The 16,959-nt window shown below is 42.0% G+C and overlaps 2 pseudogenes; one reads left to right on the top strand and one right to left on the bottom strand.

The window, feature by feature from the left end:
* Positions 1-9,240: 9,240 nt before the first annotated feature.
* On the bottom strand, positions 9,241-9,358 carry LOC148539288 (5S ribosomal RNA; annotated as a pseudogene).
* Positions 9,359-13,117: 3,759 nt separating this feature from the next.
* On the top strand, positions 13,118-13,235 carry LOC148539287 (5S ribosomal RNA; annotated as a pseudogene).
* The last annotated feature ends 3,724 nt before the right edge of the window (positions 13,236-16,959 follow it).

Below are 16,959 nucleotides of genomic sequence, written 5' to 3'. Positions count from 1 at the left end.
ACACAGAGCACTGCCCATCTCCTTACTGACACATCACACAGAGCTGTATGTTTCTGCCCCTCTCCACACTGATGCATACTCACAGAGCTGTATGTTTCTACCCCTCTACTTACTGACACATCACACAGAGCTGTATGTTTCTGCCCCTTTCCTCACTGACACATCACACAGATCTGTATGTTTCTGCTCCTCTCCTCACTGACACATCACATAGAGCTGTATGTTTCTGCCCCTCTCCTCACTGACATCACACAGAGCACTGCCCATCTCATTACACAGTACACCGAGCTGTATTATTCTGCCCCTCTACAAATTGACACATCACACAGAGCTGTACGTTTCTGCCCCTCTACAAATTGACACATCACACAGACCTGTATGTTTCTGCCCCTCACCTAACTGATACATCACACAGAGCAATGCATTAATCTGCCCCCACACAGCATTGTATTAATTTGCCTACAGTAAACTGGGGTATGCAGGGATACTGACAGGGGAGGGGGGGTGAGTACTAATTACCTAGGCCTCCTCTACCTGCACTTGATGTGGGAGGGTGGGAGCGATAACACTGATCATGCCCATCTCCCTGGATCTGCCGCTGGCTGAGGGGAGCACGCTTCCCCCCTGGAGGCTCCACAATTATTATTTTGTAATACTTTTTTGTAGGTGGAGTGGCCATGCCTGCACAAATAGGCCACACCCTTTACAGTACTGGGGCCCAGCATGAGTTAATAATGCCAATGGAGAATTACAGACAAGATAAGCATATTGGAATTGCCATCTAAGAAGCACGACTACTACTCTTCCTACTTTTAAAAAAAAAAAGATATTTATTTTGAGTCGAGCCGCGATACTTTTTCGCCTCCCAGACTTTTCGCCTACATCGCGTGTTTTGCAGGCGTAAAAGTAGTTTGCGCGTCCCCGCGTATCGCCGTATTCAATTTGAAAGTAGGCAAAAACGGGACCCGGCGAAACTTAAACAAGTGGAAAGTACTGTCAGATTTGGGAAAATCAGCCTGAGAGCCCCCCAAAAATGCTCTGACATAGTGAAAAATCCATTTGCCGCAAGCACCTGCAATGAAAAAAACACCTGGGGCATACTTGGGGACCCCCCACAGAATCAAGTTCGCTAGTTTTTATCTTTGTCCCCCAACATTTTTTTTTTTCGCACCCAAATTCAAAGTGATTTTTTGGGGTGTCCTTAAGTGTTTTTACAATTTTTTTGACACAGATTACCTTTGGGGGACTGTCTGAAGGCTGCACGGGGGTTCCCGCAATGTTGCACCCCCAAACCCCAATTCTGCACTTTTTTCCGCCTGCTATTCATAGGCGAAACTTTTTCACCTTTACATTGCATTGACTTTCCGCCTAGGTGGAAAGTCTTTCAAATTGAATACGGAGTAAAATCAAAACAGGCGAAAATGACGTCATCAGCGAAAATTTTTTGCCAAAAACAAGCAAAAACGGCTTTTCGCTCCAAATTGAATATGGGCCTTAGAGTCTGATGTACTGTATCACGCAGTGGAGAAGTTGCCCATTGCCACCAATCAGCATCTACCTATCATTTTATATAATGTTTTGTAAATGCTTCCTTGGAGCTAATTGGTTGTTATGGGCAACTTCTCCACTGCTCCACTCTTTTCACTGCTTAGTACATCAACCTCAAAGTTATTAGAGAGTGAAATTGATAACCAAGTAGCAGACAGCACTATTACTAATTGTCATTTATCACCTACAACCTTTTAAAGACATCCAAGCCATACATTTGGCAGGTACAAAAATAAAACATGAATGTTAATTGTACATCTATGGTCTGATTCAGTGCTGCACACAACACGCATGCAATGCTGGTATTCATGTAGCTGAGCAAACTGCATCTGGTAGTAGTGCACGCAGAAAAGGTTCATTCTTTGTGCTTGTTATCGGATAGTCAGACATGGGCATAGGAGGCCATGGTCAGCTGGAGAAACTGCACTGGCCATAGAGCTGGTGCAAGTGTTGATGGTGCAGCCAATGGTGGCATATAAGGATGCACCAATTGTTATTACAGCACATGAACGCTGACAGTGGGCATCTCAGACCTTGCCCATTTGTCCGCACTAGGGAAGGTCTTTGTAGTGGAATTTGCATAAAGTAGCAGATATGTGACCTCAAATAGATGCTGCTGTGTGTGCTTCTGTGTACAACTCAAAATCAGGCCTCTGGTGTTATTGTCCTTGCTGAAGGTGATGAAGTGCACCTGTAACTTCTCAGCCATCGTCACTTAGTGAGTGTAATAACTCCACTGGAACATTCCAAAACAACGTGACTGTCACTACCAACCATCCTTCCTGAAAGTATTAGGCAGAGGGGAAAAGTACAGCAGCATACATCCTAGTGCACTCTACAAATAGGCAGTTAGCAAAAATGAAAGATGTAGGGATTTGGGTAAGCAAGTAAGCAGCTGATCATATTCTAGCTATCAATTTATAGAATTTACTAGATAAGAAATAGCTAATAATAATAATAATAATAATAATAATTTATATAGCGCTTTTCTCCTAAAGGACTTAAAGTGCTTTACATTTGCCTTTACAGTACAAAATACAAAATAAGCTTAAACAAGGGACATTAGTGAAATGCTTGTGTGAAGAGGTAAGTCTTGAGTCTATTTTTGAAGGATTCTAGAGTGGAGGCCTCTCGAATCGAGTGGGACGGTAAGGAATCAGAAGCTGCTTTAGGTGCCCTGGGCCATGGTCATGTAGGGCTTTGTAAGTTAGTAATCCAATCTTGAAAACAATTCGCCATCTGACAGGCAGCGAGTGAAGGGAGTAGAGAATGGGAGTTATGTGGCTGGAAAGGGGCTGGTTGGTTAATAGCCTGGCAGCTGCGTTTTGTACCATCTGCATGCGCTGCAATTCTTTTGCTGGGAGTCCAAGGTAGAGGGCGTTGCAGTAGTCTAGGCGTGATGATATAAATGCATGTATGACTTTAGGCAAATCTTCCGAGGGAATTAAGTGCTTGATTCTGGCGATGTTCCTCAGATGAAAGAATGATGGTTTGATTGTGGCTGACACCTGTTGTTTAAGTGTCAAGCCACTATCCAGGACAACACCAAGATTCTGCACATGTTCAGTGTTTTGTAATTCTGATCCCCCAAGCGTAAGTCCCGTTGGTTGGCTATGCTGTAGCCCTGACTTGTGACCTATCATTAGGACCTCTGTTTTATCAGGGTTCAGTCGCAGCCAACAAGCACTCATCCACTCCTGAAGCTCAGCTAGGCAGCTATGAGTGGTTGCTATTGGCAACACCTCCACTTGTCCTCTTTAGAGGCGTGATAAATCTCTGCAAATGTCTTTTAAGTTTGCTGAATCTGTGATTTGGTAAGATATTGGCATGTGCACAAAGAGATGAAAAGCCCCAAGTTGCTATTAACTTTCCAGTATAATGGTACTCTGTAATATGTTAAAACTAAATAACCTCTATTTTTACTTTTAAGCACCATGACTTTGTTCTGTGCAGCCTGCTGCTCTCACAGAGATTGTAGATGGCAGTTAAGAAGTGAGTAAGCAAATTGGGACTGGGAAGTTGTAATATGTAAGCAAAATTTAAGATAAAAAAAAAATGATGTCATTTGTGAATGTTGATCCAAAAATTGGCCAAATTTTGGCACACAGAATTGTTGGCAGTTATTATTATTATTATTATTATTATTATTCTTTATTTATATGGCACCACAAGGGTTCCGCAGCGCCTCACAAAGTACATTAACAAATGAGCAAACTCGTAAAACAGCGACTAACAGTACAAGACAATACAGAATAAGCGATCATAACACTCAAAAAAGCAGCAGGGCGTCACTACCAAGTGTTAAGTGCCCTTGTGGAGAGTTTTGAGTAGATGATCGTATGAGTGAGGGAAGGAAAAGCACATAAGGGAAGAAGGCCCTGATCATGAGAGCTTACATTCTATAGGGGGGATGCAGACAGGGGTGACACAGATAGGGTAGACAGTGAGGAAGAAGCATGTAAGCAGCAGGTTAGGATGAGAGCTGGAAGGATTTGAAGTAGTGAGTTTTGAGACTCCGTTTGAGGATTTGTAGAGAGGTGGAGAGTCATATAGGGAGAGGGAGAGAGTTCCAGAGCAAGGGAGCAGCACGAGCGAGATCTTGGAGGCAGGAGTGGAAGGAAGTGATCAATAGGCAAGAGAGGTTGGATGCATTTGTAGAAGAGGGAGGGAGATTAGTGTGATGTAGATGGTGTGGTATAGGGAGAGGGAGAGGAGCGTGGGTGCTCAGCTTAGTGGTTGGGTAGTAGGACCATTGTGGGGGAGAAAAAAATGAAAGAGGTGTAATGGGAGAGGAGAAGGAGGGAAGCAGAGGGGAAACATACAGACAGAGGAGGGGAGAGAATGGGAGGAAAAAGTGGAGGAGACTAGGGGGGAAGGATAGAGGTGGGAACAGGGGGCAGAATAAAGGATTAGGTAGGCTCTGAGTAAAGTGAGAATTTGAAGAAAACATGGTCACGGTGTGGATGAGGTAAGAATAGTTTGTGTGAGAATGACAGTGTTGAAGGTTTTTCAAAAATGCTGGTGAAAGAACACTGTTGGTGAATGCGTATGCTTGATGACAAAAGTTTTTTTATTTTTTTTATTTAGGGGAATATACATGTTTTAAAGTGTTTTGAAAATGAGTCAGAAAAAAGAAGTTCAAAGTTGTGAGCGTAGGCAAAAGCAAACGTAAGTTAGACCATATATGCAAGGCTTAGAGGTTATTTTGCTTTGGTTCAAATTAGAATTTAGGGCCTCATTCAGACCCACTCGCAAGCGGCTATCCGCTCGCAAGTGGGTCGATGGTGTGCACTGCGCATGCGCACGACGGAGGGAGCTCCGTCGTGCGCATGCGCCAGACGCGACGAGCGAAGGACTTTCCTTCGCTCGTTGTGTCTGATCAAAGGGGGCGTGCTGTCGATGTTGATTGACAGCACGCCCCCTTTGGAGGGCATGCCGGGGGCGTGCCTCCCAGACGGAGGCGTTCCCAAGGGAACGCCTACCGTCAGAAGCCGGCCCCACTGACATCACTAGTGATGTCAGTGGGAGTGATTTTGGCTCTGATAGAGCCAAAATCACTCCAGGGCTTGTGGTCGAAAACCCCGACCACAAGCTTCTGGTCGCACTGGCGAAGGTCGTGATGGTCAAGACCATCGCGACCATCATCCTGCATGCTCGTATGAGCTGTGGGTGGTGCCCCACAGCTATACGAGTGTCCAGGAGGACGCTCCATTTTTATGGAGGACGGCCTTCATTCAGAGCGAGCGCTCTGCTCAGAGCGTCCGGCTCTGAATGAGGGCCTTAGTTTTTAGTGAAAAAAGAGGCAGAACAAATAGTAACAAGTGAGATAATGTCTTTGCAATGACCAGACAAGAAGTTCAGTGTTGCATGTCCTGGTTATGCAGGCTGCAGATATTTGTTGTGAAGAGATAGTGAACTCACACTTGATGCTCCATAGGTGTCCATATGCAGTATTGATAGCAGTTTAGTTGTGTTTGATGAAATGTTCTCCTTTTGTTTTCCTTGTTTTGTTCAAACAACTATAGCTCAGATTTGGGGACACACATTAAAAGTAGAGAAGAGTGGTTCTGTTTTCAATTGGTTCTTTTTGCCAAATAAGCAGATTTATCTTATTTGCTATTCAAAAACATGTGAGATTCAGATAAGATGACGTTTTTGAGATTCGAACATCACCGACTAAAACTAAACCACTCATCTCTACTTATAAGTTTAAAAAAATGTGTTACAAATAGACATAAGCGGGTCCGGTTCCCTGAGAACCGGACCCACCTTAATTTAGGGGATCCGGGGTGATCCGAGCGCAGCTAGGATCTCCTTCCTGCCCCGGATCCATGACCCGAGGCAAAACCTCGTGACCTCTCTGTCGAGTCGCGATGTTTTGTTTTCAGCGGGCTTAACGCTGATTGGCTGAGAGAGCCGTCTGTCACGGCTCTCAGCCAATCAGCGTTAAGCCCATTGAAAACACTACAAAGAAAGAAAAAAAGATGGTGCCCGCATCCCCCACCACCTGACACCGCCGGCACCCCCCGCTGTCGACACCACCAGCACCCCCACTGGCAGCATCTCCCGCTACCGACACCGCCGCTGCTGACACTCCTAAACTGCTGCCCAACGTACTGAGGATGCCGTCAGCGACCCCCATACTGCCGACACTGCCGACACTCCCACAGTGAGGACACCACCAGCACCCCTGCACTGCTGACACAATCAGCAAACCTGCACGGAGCACACCGCTGGCACCCCCGCTCTGCCGACACCACCGGCACCCTGCATTGAGAACACCCCTGCACTGCCGACACAGTCAGCAAACCTGCACTAAAGACACTGCTGGCACCCCTGCACTGCCAACACAGCCAGCAAACCTGCATTGAGACACCGCTGGCACCCCTGCACTGCCGACACAGCCAGCAAACCTTCACCAAAGACACCGCTAGTACCCCTGCACTGCCGACACAGCCAGCAAACCTGCACTAAAGACACCACTGGCACTCCTGCACTGCCGACACAGCCAGCAAACCTGCATTGAGACACCGCTGGCACCCCTGCACTGCCGACACAGCCAGCAAACCTGCACTAAAGACACCACTGGCACCCCTGCACTGCTGACACAGCCAGTAAACCTGCACTAAGATACCGCTGGCACCCCTGCACTGCTGACACAGCCAGCAAACCTGCACTAAGACACTGCTGGCACCCCTGCACTGCCGACACAGCCAGCAAACCTGCACTAAAGACACCGCTGGCACCCTCGCACTGCTGACATCACCGATACCCTTCACTGAGGACACTGCCAGTACCGCAGCACTGCCATTCCATGTACTGAGGACACCGTCAGCAACCCCGCTCTGCCGACATTGCTGTCACAGTAAGTGCACTATTGGTGTATCCAACCCACACTGTATAACACACTGTATCCGTGTTGGAAATTAGAAATTTAACTGACACATGTTAGTGCCGCCCACTGTGTCACTTAGTCAGCCAGCTAGCTGGATGCAAACTTTTGGCCTTAACTAGATTAAGCAAATAATATTGTGAGGTGGTCACAATTGATTGGATAGGAAATAAATGTTATTGAGGTTAATTATACTGTAGGAACAAAACAGGCCCATTTTATGTGATTTTAGCTGTTTTTATGATTTTTTAAAGAAAAAATCCAGATCCAAAACCAAAACACGAAAAAACAAAACACAGAGGTGAGGTTTTAGCAAAACCAATCCAGATCCAAAACCAGGGTAGATCCAGATCCAAAACCAAAACCAAAACACTGGGTCGGCGCACATCTCTAGTTACAAATACAGTTACTGTATATTCTATTTTTTGCTTATAATTATTTTCTCTTTAACGCAAACAAATCAAAGTATTTTGGCCATAATTTAGCATGTTACTAGTTTCCAGGTAATCTGTTCAGGTTCCTCAGTTATGTGTTTAACCCAATTGCCACAAGCCTGACCTCCCACAGATCATCACATTACAACAAAATACGGAAAAGAAAAGTTTTGAAAAGTGATCCAAAACTACAATATAATTTTACTATCATTAATTGAGCTAATGAATCTGCAATATGAATATATAACCAGTAAGGCATATTCATTTATTTTGGCATTAATAGTAGCTCTACTGAGGAATGTTCATAGGGGATTAGAATACAATATTTCTTAGAGGATTGGCTGGAGCCAGTAACTGATCTGTATAAACATTGTTGAGTTCTGAAATTGTGGCAGTAATACGTCCCGAGGAAATTAACTGCCAAGTGGATTACGTTATGGTAGCATGTTATGAATTTGTAGCCTTCAATCCTTAAAATGTTGGATATACAGTACTTTAATTTCCACCTTCCTTTGTTATGTGCATATGAAAAAGAGACATTTTTCTCACAGGCAAGCAAACTTTTTTAACAGAAAAATATCTCTAGAAAGAGGAAACTTTTTGCACACATATAGGTTATGTAATAAAATGCCTGTGTTACATATATATATATATATATATATATATATATAGTGCAAAAATGGCCGGCTCTCCACAAAATCTTGAGTAATTGCCCGGGTGCCATCCAATGGAAAAAATACCGAACATGTATAAAAATAACAGCGGCACTCACAGGACACTAATAAAGAAGACTCACGACTCAAGTAGGTCAAAGTTCAACGTTTCAGTCTGGCGACTTCTATCAAGAACTAAAGACAGAAGATACAGTGCATACCTTTATACCCAGTGACATCCCATAGTGACCATGTGCAACGCTCACCACGCCGTCGATGATGTCATCAGGGCGGGACAGAGCGCTTGCACAATGATGCAGCCGCACAAAGCATGGTTGCCATGGTAAGTAACCAGGACAACCCGTCAATACTATACAAGCATAGACACACAGCCGCAGCATGCTACACTCCCCGCCACTTACAGCGCTCGCTGGGGAGAAAACATGCGGCTAATGCTAACCTGCAGTAACGATTTTAAACTGCCCAATAGAAACCGGCAACAAGGTGAAACAACTAGCGGCATACATGTGATAATAAACAATAGGTGAATAAAGAGGTGACAGAGTGATACATGTGCGTAACTATAACAAGAGTTCCCCACGGTATAGAAAAATAAGACAAATGCATTTCATGAAACATTAGTAATGTACAACACAGGTAATAATAACCATGAACTGAGAAAGGTCTAACAAATGAGACACTTAGCAATAAATCTAGACATATAAGAATATGGTAAATGATCAAAGAGGTAAGTAAGATAAATAAACCACTGCATGACTAAACTGATAGTAGGGAACAATGATGCATGGTAGTGCGTGGTTCTAGCTATACCAAAAAATGGTAGATCATGTGAGAATCTAAAAAATGATCAATGGAATAAATTGATGAAATAAATTAACCACTACATGACTAACATGGTCATGGGGAACAAAGATGCATAGTAAAGCGTGGTTCTGGCTATACCAAAAAATGGTAGGTCATGTAACGATGGAGTATAGGGTGGCCTTGGCCATTAAAGAATGGCGAATTAATCAAAAAATAAATCCATAACATGGCCGTAATCGGAAGTAGGAATGTTCAAAAAACTCCACATGGTACTGAATTGAACATATCGATTGAACTGATAAGATCCATCAACCGTGCAGATACATAAAGAAAGTGGACAAAATAAACCGGCAAATGCGAATGGACAGGCGTCAGCTAGGATAATTCCATAATACAGCACCAGGTATTCCTAGGTGGTCTCCCATTCAAGTACTGGCCTGGCCTACACTGCTTAGCTTCAAAGATCAGATGGTATAAGGCGTATCCAGTGTAGTGTGGCTGTAGCAGAGGAAAAGTAAATCCAAATATGCTAGTCCTGCGCATGCCAACGACCGAGACACCAATATATCTAAACACAGTAGATGGATCCGTAACAAATGTATGACATATCATTAAGAACAACCAGGCCTGGGTAATGCAATAATGCATAATATCCAAACACACTGATGGGAAGAAAAGTGGGTAACCAATACCCTGTAAGTATAAGTATAGATACACTGTATGACAACAGCGAGCAGTCCCTATAGGTCCTTAGAAAAAACGGGAAAAGGAAAGTTGTTCGTTGAGACCAAATGGTGAAACGGTATTCATTTTATGTATCCAAAAAGTTTCAAGTTGTAACAATTTCTTGTCCCTATCGCCTCCACGTTTGTTGATAGGGACATTGTCAATTAGTTTGTACACCAAGGTGGATAATGAATGTCGAAAGTTCTTGAAGTGGCGAGCTACAGGTTGGTCAATTTCCTTTCCCTCTAGTGCTTGACGGATTGCAGTACGATGTTGTGCCATACGAATTCTGGCTGTGCAGGTGGTTTTCCCAATGTATGTTAGTCCACAAGGACATCAGATCATATTCACCACGTATTTGGATGTACATGTTAATATATGTTTTCTTGGGAACCGTCTCCCCGAGTGCGGGTGTACAATATCAGGGCCAGTTTCCATAAAACTGCATGTCGTACAGCTGGTGCAACGATAGCATCCTGGTCTCTTCGATAAAAAATGCTGTTCAGTATTGTTGGGACCAAAATTGATATCATTGTGTACAAGCCAATCCTTCAGATTTTTGCCACGTTTATAGCCCAGCATAATCTTCAAATTTTTTAACGACCTGATGGAATTGTCCGTATTGATTATCGGCCAAATGCATTTGGCTGTGGAGTTGATGAATTTGCTGGCGACATTATGTTGATTAACAAATAGCATCGTACCAGTTTTGTTACTTGTTATTTTGTTGGCTTCATTTATTCCTCCGTGTACTGATATTGCCCTGGTTTTTGCCGCAATGAGATCCTTGTGTCTATATCCAAGTTGTGCAAATTTGGTTATAATGCAATAAATTTCTTGTTCCGCTCGAGAGGGATCGCTGGTAATCCTGAGTGCACGTAAGAATTGAGAATATGGTAAACTCCTTTTAAGTGATGTGGGGTGATGGCTCTGTGCATGCAGTAAGGTGTTACTGTCTGTTGGTTTGTGATAAATGGAGGTATCAAATTCAGTTCCCGTCCAATGAATATTTAGATCCAAAAAATGCACATTGCTGTGACTTTGTTCATAAGTTGAAGTAATGTATTATTATTATTATTATTATTATTATTATTATTATTATTATTATTATCCTTTATTTATATGGCGCCACAAGGGTTCCGCAGCGCCTTACATAGTACAGAAACATAGTACATAAACAGTTGAACAGAACAAGAAAACAGTGTCATACAGTTTAAAACACTACAAGACAAGTACATGGTATATAAACACTGCTGCAACAGAAGCAAGATGGCAAAAGTCACGGGTTAGGTGCTTTTGAGTATAGAGCAGATAGTATAAGTAAAGATTGATGCATAGTATTAATCTTGGACATGACATTGATGAACTCAGCTCCAGTGCCGGACCACAGTACCAATATATCATTGATGTATCGAACAAAAAAATTAGAGACTTTTTGAAATCAAGGTTATTCAGAAAAAGTTATTTTTCAACAAAAAACATGTATATGTTGGCAAAAGAAGGGGCTACATGAGACCCCATGGCACAGCCTTTCTTCTGAAGAAAAAACTTATTGTCAAAAAGAAAATAATTATTGTTCAAAGTCTGTTTCAATAGACACAGGAACAAATCAATGTTAGGGCCCTGATACTCAGAGTGTGACCTCAAAAAGGCTCCCACGTACTCACAACCTTCCTGTTGTGGAATGCTGGTATAAAGTGAGTTAACATCAATGGTACACAATAGTAAATCGTGTGGAAGGTTGTTCAAGCTGTGTAATTTGTCCAAAAGGGTATTGGAATCTTTCAGAAATGTAGGCTCAAGTAAAATAAGGGGTTGTAAGTAATGATCTAACTACTTAGATGTATTACTGTAAAGGCTGTCTCTGGCTGAAATTATGGGATGACCAGGAGGTGTGGATACTGATTTATGAATCTTGGGCAATGTATACAGTAATGGAACCACGGGTTTATATATTGTAAGATAATCTTTGATGTCTTTAGTTATAGACCCCTGTTCATGGGCCTGTATTAAAACATTATCCAGTTGTTTTTTTAAACAAAAGGTAGGGTCATGATTAAACAGAATGTATGTGTTGGCATCATTCAGCTGCTGATAAATTTCACCACTGTACTGGGCTCTATTCTGGATAACAATGGCACCCCATTTGTCAGCTGATTGGATAACTATGGAATTATCTTTGCTCAGAGAGAACAACGCATTGTATTCTTCCTTGGATAAATTATGTCGTATCGGGGTCACCCCTTTAAATTGTGAACTTACCACCTGATCCAACATTCTAATAAAGCTCTTGATAGAGGCGTTATTAGACGAGGGATCAAAGGAAGAGGTTTTTTGAAATGTGGAATGGGTGTCATTGTAGGTGTGGCTTCCGAATTACTAAAAAACTCTTTGAGTTTCAAACTCCTATGTAGTCTCCATAGGTCCTTCTTTCAATGGAAGCTATTGAATGTGTATGTGGGAACGAATGTAAGGCCCTTTAGTAATAGTTTGGATTCTGCCATGGTGAGTGTTCTAGAAGATAGATTCACAATTACGTTTTCTTTTTGTACACCCTTCTGCCTCGACCCCTGTTTACCACGTCTAGTGCGGGATCAATTCCTCTTTGTGCTCGTGTGGCTACCCCTAAAGGGGGACGTTGTGTAATTGGAAGTGCAGTGGAGGGGAGATCTTGGTCACTTTGTGACGAATTGGCACCACTGGATCCTTCAGTATCAAATGGTCGTTGAGGGTTCCTAAAGCGGTTCCTTTGGAATTTGGGATTAAGGGTTCTCCCTGTTGCCCAGGAATAGACACACTGTTCCTGATAGTCAGTGTTGACCTTAGCTAGTTTCTCCTTTTTATATTTAATTAAGTCCCTTTTATATGCATCAACTTTAGTGTTTAGCTTATCAAGCCAATTATTGGAACTATCATTGACAAGGTAATGTTTATGTGTGGTGTCAAAAGATGTACATCCAAATACGTGGTGAATATGATCCGATGTCCTTGTGGACTAACATACATTGGGAAAACCACCTGCACCGCCAGAATTCGTATGGCACAACATCGTACTGCAATCCGTCAAGCACTAGAGGGAAAGGAAATTGACCAACCTGTAGCTCGCCACTTCAAGAACTTTCGACATTCATTATCCAGCCTGTTGTACAAACTAATTGACCATGTCCCTATCAACAAACGTGGAGGCGATAGGGACAAGAAATTGTTACAACTTGGAACTTTTTGGATACATAAAATGAACACCGTATCACCATTTGGTCTCAACGAACAACTTTTCTTTTCCTGTTTTTTCTAAGGACCTATAGGGACTGCTCGCTGTTGTCATACAGTGTATCTATACTTATACTTACAACGTATTGGTTACCCACTTTTCTTCCCACCAGTGTGTTTGGATATTATACATTATTGCATTATCCAGGCCTGGTTGTTCTTAATGATATGTCATACATTTGTTACGGATCCATCTACTGTGTTTAGATATATTGGGGTCTCAATCGTTGGCATGCGCAGGACAAGCATATTTTGATTTACTTTTCCTCTGCTACAGCCATACTACACTGGATACGCCTTATACCGTCTGATCTTTGAAGCTAAGCAGTGTAGGCCAGGCTAGTACTTGAATGGGAGACCACCTAGGAATACCTGGTGCTGTATTATGGAATTATCCTAGCTGACGCCTGTCCATTCGCATTTGCCTGTTTATTTTGTCAACTTTCTTTATGTATCTACACGGTTGATGGATCTTATCAGTTCAATCGATATGTTCATTTCAGTACCATGTGGAGTTTTTTGAACATTCCTACTTCCGATTACGGCCATGTTATGGATTTATTTTTTGATTAATTCGCCATTCTTTAATGGCCAATGCCACCCTATACTCCATTGTTACATGACCTACCATATTTTGGTATAGCCAGAACCACGCTTTACTATAAATCTTTGTTCCCCATGACCATGTTAGTCATGTAGTGGTTAATTTAATTCATCAATTTATTCCATTGATCATTTTTTAGATTCTCACATGATCTACCATTTTTTGGTGTAGCTAGAACCACGCACTACCATGCATCATTGTTCCCTACTATCAGTTTAGTCATGCAGTGGTTTATTTATCTTACTTACCTCTTTGATCATTTACCATATTCTTATATGTCTAGATTTATTGCTAAGTGTCTCATTTGTTAGACCTTTCTCAGTTCATGGTTATTATTACCTGTGTTGTACATTACTAATGTTTCATGAAATGCATTTGTCTTATTTTTCTATACTGTGGGGAACTCTTGTTATAGTTACGCACATGTATCACTCTGTCACCTCTTTATTCACCTATTGTTTATTATCACATGTATGCCGCTAGTTGTTTCACCTTGTTGCCGGTTTCTATTGGGCAGTTTAAAATCGTTACTGCCAGTTAGCATTAGCCGCATGTTTTCTCCCCAGCGAGCGCTGTAAGCGGCGGGGGGTGTAGCATGCTGCGGCTGTGTATCTATGTTTGTATAGTATCGACGGGTTGCCCTGGTTACTTACCATGGCAACCATGCTTTGTGCGGCTGCATCACTGTGCAAGCGCTCTGTCCCGCCCTGATGACGTCATCGACGGTGTGGTGAGCGTTGCACATGGTCACTATGGGATGTCACTGGGTATAAAGGTATGCACTGTATCTTCTGTCTTTAGTTCTTGATAAAAGTCGCCAGACTGAAACGTTGAACTTAGACCTACTTGAGTCATGAGTCTTCTTTATTAGAGTCCTGTGAGTGCCGCTGTTATTTTTATATATATATATATATATATATATATATATAGGCAGTTTCTCCAGCACTCTGACATGTAGCGTCGGTGCCCTCCATGGGTAGAACGCCCTTGTATAAACATGTGAAAATAATGGCAGTTCTCAAGACGACTTGCCATAACTTCAAACTTTACTTTAAATCGTACGCCAACGTTTCGGAACTTGCCCATCATTAGGGATACAAATACAGTCAACCCATACACATATAAATACCCTCACTCATTAGGAAATCATCTGGGCCGGAGCTGTCCATGGACCATACTCGGCAACGTGCGCCATGCTGTCTAAGCGTCGCGGTCCCCGTCACAGGGCCAGGGCCATCCAGGGAAGTGAATTAAGCCGCGGTCCCACCAGTTGTTATGGTTACCTAACAAAACAAACAAAACACTAATGATTAAAAACAATTAAATCCATAAGCGATAAAGCTCCGTTTGTTACTAAGTAACCCAATAGAAAACATCCTACTACAGGAATATAGGAAATATACATGTAATAATCACTAAAATTATTCTAATAAAGCATATACCAATATTTCCTATTATATGTGCTCGCAGTATATGTGACTACAATTCAGTGTTTACAATATTTGTACATGGTTAAACATATACTGTATGGCTCAACTAAGGTAAACCCGATACAAAAATCTTTTATAAGAAACATTGGGGACTAAGTGACTCATTAAGCCCTCTAGGAGACAAAGTATCAAGCTATCTTATCCACCTACACTCCCTTTGAAGCAATTGTCTAGATCTATTACCCCCTCTAACACTAAGTGGAATGTGATCAATAATCCTAGATCTAATGTCAGCTACTTCATGTTTTGCTGTTATACAATGACGGGCTGCTGGTTGGTCACTTGAGCCTGTCTTTAATGCAGCTCTAATGGGCAATCTGTGTAGGGCCATTCTCTCCTTAAAGTGCTTCTCTGTCTGGCCCATGTAATGTAATCCTCATGGGCAAGACAGGAGGTAAACCACATAAGTGGTACTACATCTGAACAGCTGCAAGATGAGACAGTATACGGATGGGTAAAATTATCCCTGGGATGGCTGATCTACACGTAATACAGCCTAAGCAGTGGTGATAGCCGTTTTTCAGCTTCAGGAAATGCCTAGCTTTGTTCTTTTGTTTGAGTTTACCAACATCTAGTTTAACTTATTTTGTCTTTGAGGTTACGTCATCTCGTACAGCAGGGCATCATCCTAGATCCTCATACCCCTGGCAGTTCCTCATCAGTATTAATAATTGGCCATAGTTTCTTAACAATTCTCATAGTGCTATTGCTATTAATGGTGTATCTGTTAACCCATGGTACTTACATACTTTCCCTCGGAATCAGTACTACTTGTTCTTTCATTTTTTCCAACTCCCTCACTGGGTAACCTCTCTCAATAAATTTCTTCACCATGTTGTCCATCTGCTTCTCTAAATCTTGTGGGTCACTAGTGATACATCTCACTTTTAAAAATTGAGAGAAGGACAAACCCTTCCTCAATGATAAAGGATAATAATTATCGTACTTAAGGATAGTAATCCTATCCGTTTCTTTAACGAAGAGGGAGGTATTTAACTGGCCTTCCTCCTTGGTAATTGCTGCGTCCAAAAAATTAACTATCTTCACTAATGGTATATGTAAACCACACAGCATGGCCGATAGCATTATGAGCATCAAATAGTTGTCTTTATTCTGACTCTGAAACTGACTATACTAGTAGCAGATCATATATAAAACGAGAATACATAACCAAATTGCTAGTAATTACTGCTCTTTCATAGAAAAGCTGTTTTTCTATCATACACATATAAGCATTCGCGTACGATGGGGCCACATTGGACCCCATTGCACATCCTGTTTTTGTAGAAAAAATTTGTTGTCATAAATAAAATAGTTTCTATTCAATACCAGTTCCAGCAATTTAATAAACAAAGGTTTCTTAGGTCCCTTGTACATGGTGTTATCCTGGATCAATAATGTCATAGCCCTACTGCCCTCACTATGTGGAATGCAGGTATAAAGACTGGTGACATCAGCAATACATAGGAGGGCATTAGTTGGTAATGGGCCAATATTGTGTAGTTTCTTTAGCAAAGCTGTAGTGATTTTGAGATAAGACAATGTGATCTGAACACAAGGATTCAAATAACTGTCTAAAAGACTGAAATTGGTTGATACAATGATCCCCTGGCAGAAATAATCGGTCTGCCAGGGGGGTCTTGTAATGTTTTATGGATCTTAGGGACTGCATAAAACAGTGGCACCACCGGGTAATCCACTGTGAATGTCTCCCTAATATCTGTGGTAAAAGAACCATCATTAACAACCTGTGTCAAAACCATATCCAACTCTCTCTTAAATTGTTTGTTGAGATCCCCAGCTAGGTTCTCATATGTGTTGGAATCCGAGAGCTGCCTTAAGCATTCTTAATCATATTTATCTAGGTCCTGCACCACCACAGTGCCCCCTTTATTGGCTCTTCTAATGATGATGTCTGTTCTTTTTTCCAAACCCCTTAATGCCCCAAATTCTTCTTTCAATAAATTATTGGCATATCTAGCTTCCTCAGGTGACCCATTAGCTTGTTGGTCCAACA

This window comes from Taudactylus pleione, unplaced genomic scaffold (assembly GCF_031769625.1).
Source record: "Taudactylus pleione unplaced genomic scaffold, aTauple2 ptg000026l, whole genome shotgun sequence".
NCBI classification, from domain to species: domain Eukaryota; kingdom Metazoa; phylum Chordata; class Amphibia; order Anura; family Myobatrachidae; genus Taudactylus; species Taudactylus pleione.
The sequence above is the reverse complement of the archived record's forward strand: the minus strand, read 5'-3'. Positions and strand labels throughout refer to the sequence as shown.